The sequence below is a fragment of the Podarcis erhardii genome, assembly GCF_964252035.2.
Source record: "Podarcis erhardii genome assembly, chromosome: 9".
Lineage (NCBI taxonomy): Eukaryota > Metazoa > Chordata > Lepidosauria > Squamata > Lacertidae > Podarcis > Podarcis erhardii.
Genome location: NC_138512.1, coordinates 31,021,779 through 31,037,345, shown reverse-complemented (window position 1 = coordinate 31,037,345; position 15,567 = coordinate 31,021,779). Strand labels below are relative to the sequence as shown.

Below are 15,567 nucleotides of genomic sequence, written 5' to 3'. Positions count from 1 at the left end.
TGTGGAAACAAAGAGAGTTTTGGGAGCAAAGGCAAGGATTAAACTGAGTCAAGACAATCTCTTTCACAGCAAGGGTTTGACAAGGAGTTTGACCTCTACAGGGAATTGATTTTTCCTGATTTGCTGCAGAAGGGGAGAGAAAGAATGGGGAAACTTGTGGATGGTGAGATGTGTCATGCCATCAACACAATCGATCCTGAGCAACCCCTCTGGCACCAAAGTGGTCGTTTGGTATTCTGAGGAATTTTGGTGACTGAAACAGGCAGGATGATGGATAAAGCACAAGTGTCCTAAAATTAGTGGTGAAGACAACTAGTCATTTGTAGAGTGAAAAATCATTTACAGTATATTGTGTGGCAGTGAAAGGAGAGCTGGCTCCATCACATCCTTGAGTAGCTGTCCAACAGTTCTTTTGCAGGGCAGCTTGTCTCTGTGACAATGCGAATGGGATAGTTAGGATGGCCACAGCTATTGTAACCTGGGGATGTGAACATGGTGCTTCCTACATCCAGCCTACCATATGTGTACAATTAACCTTGCCCATTGTGACTGATTAGAACTAGCCAAGTGGCATTGGCCATGATGGCCAATAAACTTAAGTCCCAGTAAGACAGAAGCTTAGTCCTACTAATCAGTTGCCCTATGAGGGACTAATTTTCAGGTTTGGGGAGAATGTTGCCTTCCTTTTATAGCAGGAACTGCATTCCTCTTGAAATAGCAGGTTCATAGCTTGAGAGTACATTTTGAACCCTCTTTGCCACTGGAGATTCAGATGGCCTTGGTATCTAGGAGAACGTTTCATTGCCTGCGGCTGGTGTGCCAGAAATGCCCAGTCCTGGATGGATGAAACTTGGGCATAGTGACCCACTCATTTTTAACTTCTAAATTAAATTATTGCAACATGCTCTATATGCAGCTAGTGCAAACTGCAGCTGCTAGGATGCTTAATGGAATGCTTTGCAGATATTGTGTTCATGTTGAGTGATTTGCACCAGCCCCCTGTTTCAGGCATTGTTGTTAACTTAGACCAGTGATGGCCAAACTTGGCCCTCCAGCTGTTTTTGGACTACAACTTCCATCATCCCTAACTAACAGGACCAGTGGTCAGGGATGATGGAAACTGTAGTCTCCAAACAGCTGGAGGGCCAAGTTTGGCCCCCACTGACTTAGACTATTCTAAAAGACACTTCTAGTCATATTGTGTTTAGTTGGCAATACCTCTAGCCAAGATCCCTTGAAGAAGAGTCTTCCGCATTGATGAATGATGGCTTCTACATTGTAGAATGACACACACACACCCTTCACAAGACATTCCTGGGCACTGATACTTAGTATAGGTTTTATTGAACCTTGGGATTCTGATTTTTGTTGTGCTAGTTTCATTTTGTAACTGCTTTATTTTTTACACTGGAAGGCCATCTGAGCCATTCACAATGAGGAGACACACTGGGCTGCTTCTTATTGTAGATGACATTGAACTTTTATGGCTTTGAATTCAAATTGTAGAGAGGGTTAAGTGTATATTCTCCATTTTTGAATTTGTATGTTAAGCTGAATTTGTCCGAATTCCCTAAGTGGCATTTCTTAGCTCTTGCTAAGACGCTCTTGGTATTAAGACATAATTTTCAGTTGGCCCTGCTTTTGTTGTTCTTAATTCATGGAATGAAACTAAAATGGGGATATTATGGTTGTTATATTTCTTATTTATGGGATGAAAATATTCTTATTAGCTGTGCAATTCAGAGTTTATTGTATTTTAAATTAATGTATTCGTGTTTTGGTGACTTTTTAACAGGCAATAACTTCAAGCTGGCATTGTGAATACAGATTCTGCTACAAGAAAATAACAGTAAGTGTTTCTGTTTGCTATAACTTGTTCTAAAAAGATACTATTTCATATATGTGACTGTGGTATTATTTGAATGAATTTTTAAAAGCTACCTTTCTTTGGCCTATCTTATCATATTCCTTTTACAAAGATTTTTTCCCCCAGAACTTTAGTGGTACGGTTTTAATAGTATTAACTGATAAAGAAGGAGGGATATTGTTCTCATTATACAGTCTTTTAATTTAAAATGCATTGAATAAATGCATTCTCCCCCACCTTTGGGTTATCAAAATAGAATTGTTTATAAGTATGTAGGGAAATGCTAATGTGCTTACAAATATAATGTTGGCTATTCCATTTTCATGTGAATTGTTGATATGAGCTTTTAGATTAAAAGGATCTGAATTTTCTTTGCAAAATAGAAATATTAATGTTGTAATTAGCTCAGTAATTGCAAAAGGAAGATGTAGTATTGACCATGATTTTTAAAAGAGATTGTAATTATTTACAGTGAAATACGTGCTGCTACAATATTATTGATAGGAGGTACATAATTGATTTTAAGTGTTTATTGATTGTAAAGGGAAACCTCTGCATAAAAATTAATGAAATAGTAGTGACCTCTCATTATGTTTTGCTTTCAGGATCTGGAATGGGGGAACTAAATAAAATTATTCTATTTCATATTAATTGTATCATAATGCAAGTCATCTGAGACAACATAACCTTGCTTTTTAATTTCTATACTGTCATTTCTGATGTAAAATTTTAGGAGGACATAATATAGGCTACTGATAATCATTCAAAGACAGTGTAGGAGCTTTCTGTTCTCCTTTATGACAAATGTTAAAAATCATATCTTAACCTCATTATTATTTGCACATAATGTCATGTTAGCATGAAGAAACTTTGTACATTAACAACCCCTCCACATTAACTTTAGAATGCGTGCCATGCATTGTAATTTCCAACATATATGTTTAGACAAATGCCGGCTCCCTCGGCCAGTAAAGCGAGATGAGTGCTGCAACCCCAGAGTCATTGGCCAGGGGTCCCTTTACCTTTTTACATGTTGCACATGAATGTGACTAATTAAATCCTGAAGGCCACTGCAGGGTCAGAATGATACAATTTGAAATAGAAAAACATTGGGTGGAGTTGTGGAGAGAATGTTAACTCTTTCCCAGCCAGCCACTTTCCCTCTTCACTTGGGTGCAGATAGGTTCCTTCCAGAAGTATTTCTACACAATAAAGAGTTAACTGATACCTTGTGGAGAGTGTATTAGAAAACCAGTGCGTGATGAAGAGTTGCACAGGAATTCTCCTCCACTGTGGCTTCCCTAAATTTCATTGCTCTAAATTACAACAATGAAACAAGACAATGGAATTAACAGTTTGTGCCTTTGCTTTGAAATTCCATGTTATATGAAAAGTTATATGTGTATCTCTGTCTCTCCTGTGACAAGTGTGAGTTACAAATCTTTATGGAATTCACACATCTCATGACAGGAGAAATCTACAGATTTCAGTTTTGCGTGCTGTACAGAAGCATGAAAAAGAAAAGCACACGAGTCACAAATCAGCTTTTTGCTGATACTTAGTGAATACAAACAATTGTTGTTACTGGATAAAAAAAGAAACACATTGTAAAGCCTGCTGCTGAAAAGATAGAATAGATAAAGGGGAATGTGTTGCAATAGAAAACATAAAAGTGTGTTTTGTTGGTTTAAAGTATCTGTATTGCAATTAAAATTATGGCTTTGATATAACATTTTAGAAGGATAAAGAATATAGCCTACAGGATGAGGAATCAGAGAATCATAGCATTGGAAGGGATCCCAATGGTCATCTGGTCCAACCCCCTGAATGTAGCAATCTCAACTAAGGCATCCATGACAGATGGCCATCCATCCTCTGCTTAAAATAACTGCAAGGAAGGAGAGTCCAACACCTCTTGTGGGAGTGTGTTCCACTGCCAAGCAGCTCTTAGTGTCAGAAAGTTCTTCCTGCTGTTTAGTTGGAATATATTTTATTGTAACTTGAATCCATTGGTTCAGGTCCTAGCCTCTGAAGCAGGAAAAAACAAGCTTGCTCAATCTGCTTTGTGACAGCCCTTTAGATATTTGAAGGTGGCTATCATATCACCTCTCAGGCTTTTCTTTTCAAGGCTAAATATATCCAGATCCCTCAACTGTTCCTCATAAGGCTTGGTTTTCCAGAGCCTTGATCATCTTGATAACCTTCCTCTGCACACATGCCAGCTTGTCAACATCATTCTTAAATTGTGCCACACAGAACTGGACACAATACTCCAAGCGTGGTCTGACCAAGGCAGTATGTACTATGCCTTGGTGGTACTATGGTACAATGACTTTGCCTTGATTGGAACATTATACTTCTGTTGATGCAGCCTAGAATACCATTAGGGATTTTTTATATTTTGCTGTTGCATCACACTATGCTAAGCTACTAAGACCCCTAGATTCTTTTCATATGACAAGTCAGGTGTCCAATACCTTTTATATTTGTGCAGCTAGTTCTTCCTGCCTAAGTATAGAACCTGGCATTTGTCCCTAATGAAATTCATTTTGTTAGTTTGGGCTCAGTTCTCCAGTCTGTTAAGGTCATAATAGATTCCAATTCTGTCTCCTGCAGCATTGGCTACCCCTCCTACTGTCACTCTGTAGCATTTCTCCATTTTCTCCATCCAGAGGACCTACTACTTATTTATTCTTCCTCTTACTTCAAACATAGTCAAAGATACCTGTATTATTATTTTTTAACCTTTCTTGCAAGCCTGAGCTCATTCTGAGCTATGGCCTGCCTGACCTTCTCCCTGCAACTGTTGGCTACTTGTGTATACTCTTCCTTCATTATTTCCTCTTTCTTCCATTTCTTGTGCATGCCCTTCTTAAATCTCAACTCATTTATAAGCTCCTTATGCAGCCACACTGGTTTCCTTATATGCCCCCGACTTTTCTTTCTTTTTGGGCCTTCAGTATTTCACATTTAAGAAATTCCCATCCATCTTGCACTCCTTTCTCTTGGAGTATTTCTGACCATAGGGTCCCTCCTAGTACTTCCTAAAGCTTTTTGAAATCATTCAGAGATATAGTTTGTGCATAGGAGCTTTCCAATTCTCTTCTATGACAGAGAAAACTATAACAGATGTGGAAAAAATACTCAGACATTAGAACACTTTGCATTGCTTACAGATGTATAGAAATGTCAAGTTATCTTAATGTTTTACAGGAGAAAGAGTTTGATACAAGACACTTTTACAGCATGCTTAAATAATATTTGTGACCCATACATATATCACTTAAAATTGTGCTGTTAGCTCATATTCATAAATATGCATAGTAACATAAGTTTTTGCTCTCTGTATTACTGTGCATTATCCCAGGGGCCAATTGCCATCACTCACTATGAAGGTGTCCTGATTTTAAAAAAAAATCTGAAGATTTCCCCCCTAAAGATCTGGATTAGCTGAGGTTGTAATAAAATCAGATATAGCCTTTTTATATTATTTATCTAAAGGTTAAAATCTATATTAACAATACTGACCTTGTATGCTTGCAAAGATTTGTTTTGTGGCTATTATTAGTAAGAATATCAGAGATGACTACAACAGTTATTTGTATTTCTTCGCTGTCCATTCCTCACAATAATAACGTAATACTTTACAATGACAAATTGCTCTTTATTTTATTGTTGTAAATTTTTAAATGATTGCAATTTACTGGGTTGTGAAATCCAAATTGGAGATTTTTATTCTGCCCCCTTCTTTATTCTAATCCTGTCTCCAGTGTTTGGAATTAATTTATTTTATTCATTTTATCATGGTCTTGGCTTGACAAATGGTACATGACTTCCTGCTGTTTCTTTGTCTCAGTTTTTCTGTTTCTGCATTGTACCAGAATGAGTTGCAGAATGTTTGCTCAATCCTAAATCACTATAGCTTCCTTCTGGCAGATTTGGAAACTACCAAACAGGATGTGGATATTGAACTGCAAAACAGGATATGTGTGGCAGTCTTCAGCGCTTGTACTAATTTACCTTAATTCCAATCTGCATTAATTCCCCTTCCATTTTCCTTTCCACCTTTTTGAACTACCATTATTTCCACAGCATGCCATGTGGCTTGGCACCTGTTGGTATTTTTTCAGGGTATGCCCCTTTTTCCCAAAGCTGACACTGTCAGATTAAAGAAGCCAAGTTTTCTATACAATTAAAAAATGAATAATGAATACTTTACAATGACGTCTAAATTCCTGATATGATAGAAACAAAAAAGTTTGGCAACCCAGATTTAAGAAAATACTCTTGAGAAACATCAATAGCTTCTATCCATGTTGCATTGTAATTTGAGAAAAGAACCACTGGCATAAAGTGTAAAACAGAGAGGAGAGGCATGAATATACACTGTAGGAGACCTGAGCTGTGGTTTTAATATTGTTCATAACAAATCTTTTCTTTTCTTTTCTTTTTAAATTGGGGGTAGCAGCTACAGATCCCATCATCCCTGAGTGTTGGCCATACTGGCTGGGACTGATGAAAGCTGTAGCTCAGCAATATGTGAACTACTTTGGCTAACCCTGATTTCTATTATCTTGTTGTAATAAGCCCTGAAAACATGGTTATAGGGCAGGATATAAATATTTTAAATAAATAAAAATAAATGTTGTGGTATGGTATTGCACTATATAAGGCTTTGTGTCAGTACCACACAGAAAATGCACTGTATTAGTAACAAGTACTATTCCCCCAGCTGAATCTATATATATATACTCAGGTGGACAAATGTTTTCCATTTATTTAATCAGATAAACAGCATATTTTCACCATAGTTAATGTGCATAAAACATATTTCTATTTTAAAATATATTATTGAACTGCATTGAGATAATTTGAATGAAAGATATTGTTATAAGTGTTCAAACGGTTAAGGGGGGGAGGAATAAACAAAATTAAAGCCAGGGTTATTTGTCATTTGTGATTTGACTGCTGCACAGCAAGAAATTGATATAAACTTCATAACTACAGTACATTAGACTTTGGTTCAGAATGGCAATGATTGTGCATTGTTCTTTTAAAACATTCCAGTCCGCATGTTACCGGTAATTGCATTACTGGTACTTCTGCATTATGGGAGGCACAGCAAGACCAGCATTTGTGTGAATACTATCTGTAAATACTACTGCTGCTGAAAGGTTTAAATCCAGTGATTTTCTAATTTATGTCTTTGGTGAAAGTCTTGGACAAAATACTTTCTTCAATGCCTCCCTGCTTTTTAAATATGTTTGTGTATAAGAGCATAAGAGCCTGATGCATCAGTCAGTGGTCCATTTAATCCAGCATTGTGTTCTCACAGTGGCCCAACAAATGCCTGTAGGATACCTGCAAGCAGAAACTGAGCAAAGAAGCACACACACCCCTCTTGAGCAACTAATGGAGGCAAAACCTGGTCATCATAGCTACTAAACACCGATGCCCTCTACGAATTCACCTTTTCCTCTCTTAAAGCTATCCAAGTTAGTGGTCATCAGACAGACACCTTTCCACTGAAAATTGCTGACCTATTCCACTTGGGGCTACTCTAGGAAATAGCCCTGTGGAACCTTAGGAAGTGGAGTTGGAGCTGACACTCAACTTCTCAATCATCGATAGGTATTCTTTTTCTACCACACTTCCCTACATATTTAATGTTTCCTTGGGAATACATTTCAATAATAAATAATAATGCGACCCCTCTCATTCATTAAAAATCCATTGCAAAGTTAGGACTCATCATACTACTGCATCATACTACCTTAAACAGCCATGGCTCTTCTCCCAATGAACATTGGAAGTTGCAGTTTGCTAAAGGTACTGAGAGCTGTTAGGAGATACCAGTCAGAGCTATAGCCTTCACTGTACCTCTGTGTGGGCTATAGGGGTATCCTTAAAACTCTCAGCACGCTTAATAAACTACACTTCCTAGGGTTATTTAGGGAAAGCCATGAGCCCATGACTGTTTCAACCATCCAAGTATGCTGTGGTTCAGATGTTGTTTCTTTCATCTGCCTGCATTCCATAGATGGTTAGACTGCTCTGTACTGGGTGATTTATAAACAGGCTGAAGCAATAAATCCCATTGAGCACAATAGTTGCTGTATCTCTGGTAGTTTCATTCACTGAATGGTAACAATTCTACTTTCAAACAGTAATTTCCTTATTAGTAGCACACCTGTCCACCATTCTGCACTAAATAATCTGCTGCTCTTTCAAAAAACCTGGTTTTTAGACATTAAAATCTAATACCACATCCAACTATATCTATAAATATTTTCTCTGACATATAATTAAATATGGATTAAGGGATAATCAATGGATTATTCTTCAGAGTGTAAGTTAATACCCTTCTCTTTACTTAACTGATACATTCTTTCCCTCTTTGTTGTTGCTTTTTAACATGGATTTAACATTGTTCCGTATCACTTTAAAAAACAACACGTATCAAACCTTTACAGCGCAATCTCATACTGTACACATCTCCTTAAAACCTAGCCACATTGAGTTCAACAGGATTGACTCCCAGATAAGTGTGTATATAGGACTGCAGCCTAAGGACATTTTTTAAGTAGCTGGATTCCATTCTCAAATCCCAAAGAAGAAATAATAATAATAATAATAATACCCCACCCATCTGGCTGGGTTTCCCCAGCCACTCTGGGCGGCTTCCAACGAAAGATTAAAAATACATTAAAACATCAGTCATTAAAAATTTCCCTAAACAGGGCCACCTTCTGATGTCTTCTAAACATCAGATAGTTGTTTATCTCCTTGACATCTGATGGGAGGGCATTCCACAGGGCAGGCGCCACTACCGAGAAGGCCCTCTGCCTAGAGTGTTCATTTGAACTGTACTTAACATTCTTTCATTTGGACATTCTCAGGATATACTGTACAGCTCTATAAAGGGAAGATTCTCTACTGGTCAGTTTACAACCTGCTACTTTCCTAAAGTTTTAGTGCTTAAATGTGTTTTTCTTTGCTTACTTAAATTTGTATACCACCATTCATCTGAAGATCCCAGAGTGTTTCACAACAGAGAAATACAAAATGTGAATACAAAAGGCATAATAAAAACAAAAACCAAGCCAATAAAGCCCTCTCACCCAAACACATTTAAAAAGCCATAGAATGTTAATCAGCTGAATGCCTAATTGAAGAGAAACATTTTTGCCTGGTGCCTTCTTATTACTTTATGCAATATTATTATAAATGTGCAAGCTTCCTTTCATCCCCTAGGTAGACTTTCCTGTAAAAACTACATGCCATTGGATGCACATTTTAATTGCTGCTGTTCATTTCATCACCAGCATTCTCCCTCCATCACTGTTCCTGCTGGAGACCCATGTCCATGGGGGAGAGTCAGTACAACATGGAGTTGGATGTGGAAAGGGATCTTCTCTTTTGTCTATTTTAAATACTTTTTTTAAAAAAATAACCACCACCATCCTGATTTAAACAGATTAGATGCTCTTACTACAGATATCATGTTCATGTGCCTCACAACCAGTATTCTTCAAGAAGGATGAAAAGGACCATCCTTCAGCTTTTAAATTTACTTTTGCAAGTCCCTTGAAGATAAAGCAGGTGGGTCCCGAATTTAGAACTTGCCAGCAGACCTACTCAGAGTGCTATTCTGTTCAAGTGTCCTGTGAAAGATAGGGTTGTGGTTAAGAGATAGAGCACATGCTTTGTATGCAAAAAGTCCCAGGTTTAATCCCAGAATAATCTGTTAGCCTTTACAATGGCAAGACTCTTCATTGTTTTTTCCTTTGGCAGACTTTGCTATCCATCTGGAATATGTTGCTTTTGGTGTTAACTTTCTAGTTTACTTCTGACTTCAAGTACGAGGTCGACCCACAGTGGAAATTAATTGAATAATTATTACATTTGCCCTGAGTCGGCTGGCTGTCATGGTAGATATTTTACAAACCCAAGAGGTGTGAATTAATGCTAAACCTTTTGTCTAAAATACTTGCACTTCTGCAGGGTTGTAGCCTGACATGCTTTTCTGCCTTCCACCCAAAAGAACACAACCTAGGGATTTGTTTCCCCTCCTGCTCAGTTAAATATAGTAAATAGCAAGGTCTGCTTTCTATGAAGAATGTCATAGATGCCTTCCATCAGCAGGAGGTCCCCTGCAAGTGTCAAAGCTGAAATCACAAGAGGTATAATGAATCCTATGTTACAAAACATTGACATAAAAGCCTCAGAATGTGGTACTGAAGGAAAGAATAGGGCAAATGCACATGAATCTGTCAGCAGGTGATGAGACAACGCTATAGTATTTCCTGCAACCTGCTGGTTTGGTGGCAGGACTGTTTCAAAATATATTGCTCGCAAGTGCTTCAGTTAACAGGAAAAGGAAAAGCCTGTGCTGTTGCTGCATATGTCTCCTTCTAGGGCTATTGATGGGTGGTTGCTTGCAAAGTTACAAGCAAGGGATTACAAGCAAGAACTGCAGCCTCATGCAGTTGTATCTCTTATACAAGTCTGTTTCACTCATAAATTTATTACAACTCATATACTGATGGGATCATTTTAAAAGCATACAGTACCTCCTTGTAATGTAATAAAACATGCCTCGTGGTCTCACTATTCACTGTTCTCAACTATTTCCCTCATCTTTAGTAATGTAAGCTTCATTTGCATTATCTTTTACTAGGTTAGAAGCAATTAATGGACCAACTGCAGGCTTGTAGTAAGCTGGAATTGTTCCATTAGTGTTTTATCTGATTACATATAATGTTACACTTTCTTTCTTTTGAAGATAACAAAAACATAATGTTCATCAAGAAGAGCCTCAAATGAAAATATCCCCCTGCGCTCCTTTTGAAGGAAGTGCATTATATAGACTAAATAAATAAATATGGAAAACCTTACATTTATTCATAAGGAAAATGGTACACAATGGGCATGGAAAGAGGTGCAAAACTAGCCATCCAAGTTTGTGCCCTTGAAAGAACTATTTGAGGTCATGATGTCAGTTTTCATCATATTTTAAGTGACACAAATATGTTTGCATGTATGTATAATATCAGGAAGGCTATTTCATTTCTGTCATTTTACTGGACCAATTCCAGATCACATATAGATTATACATTTCCCTAGAAAGCCTTGATAGAGGTCAAGTTGATTTTCTCTTGGCAATATTGCCAAACTTTGTGATGACTTGCATTTATCGTAAAAGGTTTTAAAATATTGCAATCCATATAAATGTGTGATAGATTATCTAAGCAGATGTTCTTTTCACAAAATGAGTTGTGTGGAATTTGTATGTGCTTTCTTTCTTTCTTTCTTTCTTTCTTTCTTTCTTTCTTTCTTTCTTTCTTTGACAGTCCATGTATTCCATCCAGGCTGGGCTTCTCTTGTAAGAATTCCCCCCCCCCAACCTTTTCAGATTGTATCTCCAACACTTAGAAATAATGAAACACAAATTCCTGCCATGCCAATACTTTTACCTACCTACTCAGTTCCAGTCAGTGTATAATCAACTGATCACCGGCAAGAAGGAAAAAAAACTTTTAGTTCCCATCCCACATCTCATCCTTAACCCCATCTTTAATACCTGTTTGTTTTCTCACAATTTAAAATGAAAAACAATAGGTGATATTAAGAAGCAGAAAGTTAAGCAAGAAGAACAATATTGGTGACAAATCTTGGAATGCTTGATCGCTTTGGTCAGAGTTCTTGGTTTGCAAAACTTGGCATCCCGTGGTACAACTGAAAAGTGCTAGCAATTGAATTTTTTTTTTAATTTTTTTTTGAAGTTTGTAGAATATCTAGCCCTTTTTGATCCTACCATGAACAAACATTTGCTCAGCATTAAAGATCCAGACACAATGGTTCCCTACCTAGGAAAAGATATCCCAAATGAGCTTATACAGCTTCTAGCAGGTGCTATAAAGCAGAAAGAAATTAGCATGTGTAAACTCAGCCAAATACCACAGAATTATTCTAGACTGCACACTTGAGGTTGGTCATATTGGAACAAATGGCCACGATTGTATATTATGTTGATGTAAGCAAACCATTGGATAATGAGATGTCTGAGCCTGAGGCTATTATAAAAAAATATTTCTTGGTATTCGTTCTACAAAAGGAGACTACTGGTTCCTTTATTACAGAAGCTATTCTTGGAAAGCTTGGAGGAAATGGGATTATCAATTGAGAATCTGTGGTCAAGAATCTGTGGTCAGTGGTAACATGAAAGTCAAAGAAAAGGGCATACAAGAGTCCTGGACATAAACTCCCGTGCATTTTTTGTGCCCTGTAATTCACACTCTTTAAACTTGGTAGTCAGTGTTGTCTGGAAGCAACTTGTTTATTCTGTTTGGTTCAACAGATCTATAATTATTTCTCTTCATCGACTCAGCATTGCCAAATTCTAACTAGCCATGTATCGTACTTAGGCATAACTGTTAAACCGTTGAGTGAAACAAGATGGGAGAGTTAGTTTGGTGCCTTGACGCAAATGAGATATCATATTGGTAGTACATATGATGCTTTAAGAGAGATCTTAAAGCCCAAAGATTTTGTCCAGAAATAATTCCTGAATTGAAGCCAAGGCCCTTGGTGATACGGTATCAACAACAAATCTATTGAAGATGTTCTTAATGCCTGCAAGAATTTGGGGTGGGGGGGGGAATCATTGATGCACAATAGAAATAAATATATTGATGCTGAAGAACTGTGCTGTGAACTTATAGCCATAGTTTAAAGACTTTCAAAGTCTGTGCTACTACAAGGAGTACTTCTCTTCATACTACAACAAAAAATCCTGGATAAGGTTTCTGTTGCCTTAAGGATCCTTCTCACACTTCCAGTGTCAGAGCCAAGGGTGAACATAGTTTCCCAAAGCTCAAACTTATAAAAACTTACATATGTTCAACAATGTTGCAAAAGAGACTAGTTGGCTTGGCAACTATATCAATTGAACATGCTGAAGCATCAGCACTTGACCTGAAGGAATTCACAAGTTTACTTAAAATGATTTTTGTGCTAAATCTTTTTTATTTGTATTTGAGAAAGATATTCAAAGATGGTTTTATTATTATTTATTCTTGCAATTTAAAATAAATCTAGCAGTTTCAAGTTTTGTACTTTTCATTTTTTTTCTACAAGCCATCTGTTTTTGAAAACTGAAGTTAGCATTTTTTGGAAGGGTGCAAGTAGTTAGCCTTGCCAAGGGTGCAAAATAGCCTGGTACTGCTTGTGAGCAGCAATGTTAAATATTTGCTAAATTTCACTGCACAAACAATCAGCTATACAGAATAATAGAGATGTTAATAAGCATAAATACAGTAGTTAAAAACCTATTACATGCTACAAATATAATATTTATAATTACTATAATAGTAATAATATATTTATAGCAATTACCGTATTTAATGTATGTTGCGGTGTTCTAGGCACTTAGATCCCAAATGCATTATACATTTAAAGCAGTATCATACCAATTTAAACAGAAAATAAACTACAGAAGCTCGTTAAACACTAATCTTTCATTGACAGACTGAGGGTTTCTCAAGTCAAGTGATACTGTTATGTTGTCTGCACATCTCCAATTAGTTCAGGGGCACAACAATTATTTAGAATTGGCTTCTTTAGAAAGAGCATCATTACAGACTTATGATTTGTGAAATTTGCATATATTTAGAAATCTACAAGTTGAACAGAGATTGAGGCAAATTTAAACACTTCAGCAGAAAGATAAACCCATTGTAATATTATATCTCCAGTGAAAGGCAGTCACTCCACTCCAACAACAACAGCAACAATAATAATAGTTATGATGATGAGCATGATGAGGATGATGCCAGGATTTATTTTCAGCTCTCTTGGTTTTCTTTCTAAATGACTTTATAGTATTTGATTTAAACTGCAGTTTACATTATTTCCTTTTATGAAAAGGCCAATATCTTTTATGAAAAGATAGAAGTGGTAGAAGGTTTAAGGCACCTACCCCTTTCAAGCTATCTCATAGCCATTCAGAAGACTTAAGGAAATTCAGCCACTGAGAGCAAAGAATCTCACAAAAAAGGATTTGTCAACTTCCTCACAACATCACTATCAGTACTCTTCCTGATTTAGTTAACCCTCTCATGCATAAAGCTCTCCTAAACTTACAAGAGTCTAGTTCTTAAAGGAGTAGTTCAGCTTTCTGTTTTATATATGTTCACAATCATTAATGTTCAGTATATGTGTGCCTGCACATCTGTGTGGAAGTGCTTCAGCTGATGGTCAATTCTTTTAGACTATAGATAAGCTATTTGATATTTAGACATAGTGATGTCTTGAAATATTGAAGAAATTGGTTTTTTTTAAGCCACTGTAGGACAAAACAACACAGGCAGAAGACCTGTGGCACTTATATTCTTTCTCCCTGAAATCTCATTAATAGTGGTTTAAATGCACTGTCCTGCAGGAAAAGTCTTATCAGCGGTGGACAATGATCTAGCAGACTAAGGCCATCATAATTTTATTTTTCCTAATATGGAGCAGGATGCAGAGAAATAGTGATGCAGAAGAGGAAAGAGATAATTAACACTCTGTTTGATAGCTCTTGCGTAAAGCCATCCAAATTTGCTTGCTTTTAGCAGCTTAACACACAATTTTGAAGCAACAATGGGCAAAAGATTAAGAATTGGAAATCTTCCATGAGGGTTTTTGGAGACAGAAGCTTCGGAGGAAAATGGAATATATTTAGTTCTTTAAGAATCACTTGGAATTACATTTCTCTTGTTTAACAGGGTAGGTTGGGGAAATGGGCCACTGGCTTAACACTAATATGACTTCTCACAAGGTAGCCTCTGGAACATGATGTAACTTTTTGTTCTTAGAACCCTGACATCTGGCCTGCACTAGGAGAATGGCAGTTTTCCATCCATTCCAGCATATGCATTGTTCCTAGACTTGTTAATACCCTAATCTGTGTAGTTGCTTTAAAGATCTGGATCACTTTTTAAATAATAACTAATAAAATGTTTGAAAAAGGAGGAGATGGAGGGAACAAACAACAGAAGTGATGACATGTCAACTCTGCTGAGAATTACCAGCTGAGCAGAACTTTGGAGGGGATTTTGGTTTGTAGTTAGGAATGGAGGAGGAGTTCATTCATTCTACACTGTAAAGCTGACATTGATCAGTAATAGGCTGATCTGTCCACCCTTACTTGTAACTGGTGCACCATTTCTGAATTTTGAGTTTCCTCCCCCAGCCATTCTATAATCCAGCACTGTCCCTATTAACTATACCAAATAATGTAGTGCTACAAACTGTGCTGATGGCCACTGGTTCGGATGGAGATTTAATTCACAAAGAATTAGGCTCGTTGTTGTTGTTTAGTCGTTTAGTCATGTCAGACTCTTCGTGACCCCATGGACCATGGACTCTTTGTGACCCCATGGACAGGCACTCCTGTCTTCTACTGCCTCCTGCAGTTTGGTCAAACTCATGCTGGTAGCTTCGAGAACACTGTCCAACCGTCTCATCCTCTGTCGTCCCTTTCTCCTTGTGCCCTCATCTTTCCCAGCATCAGAGTCTTTTCCAGGGAGTCTTCTCTTCTCATGAGGTGGCCAAAGTATTGGAGCCTCAGCTTCACGATCTGTCCTTCCAGTGAGCACTCAGGGCTGATTTCCTTAAGAATGGATAGGTTTGATCTTCTTGCCATCCATGAGACTCTG

At 37.3% G+C, this 15,567-nt stretch overlaps 1 protein-coding gene across 19 annotated transcripts in view; it reads left to right on the top strand.

Annotated features, from left to right (window-relative positions):
- The window catches only part of TENM3 (teneurin transmembrane protein 3), a 1,299,256-nt gene that overhangs the window by 226,963 nt on the left and 1,056,726 nt on the right, over positions 1-15,567 (top strand). For all 19 annotated transcript variants that reach the window (XM_081875189.1, XM_081875187.1, XM_081875177.1 and 16 more), the window contains exon 2: positions 1,796-1,849. The gene's annotated coding sequence lies outside the window, so the exon portion shown is untranslated. The remainder of the gene's footprint in view (positions 1-1,795; positions 1,850-15,567) is intronic.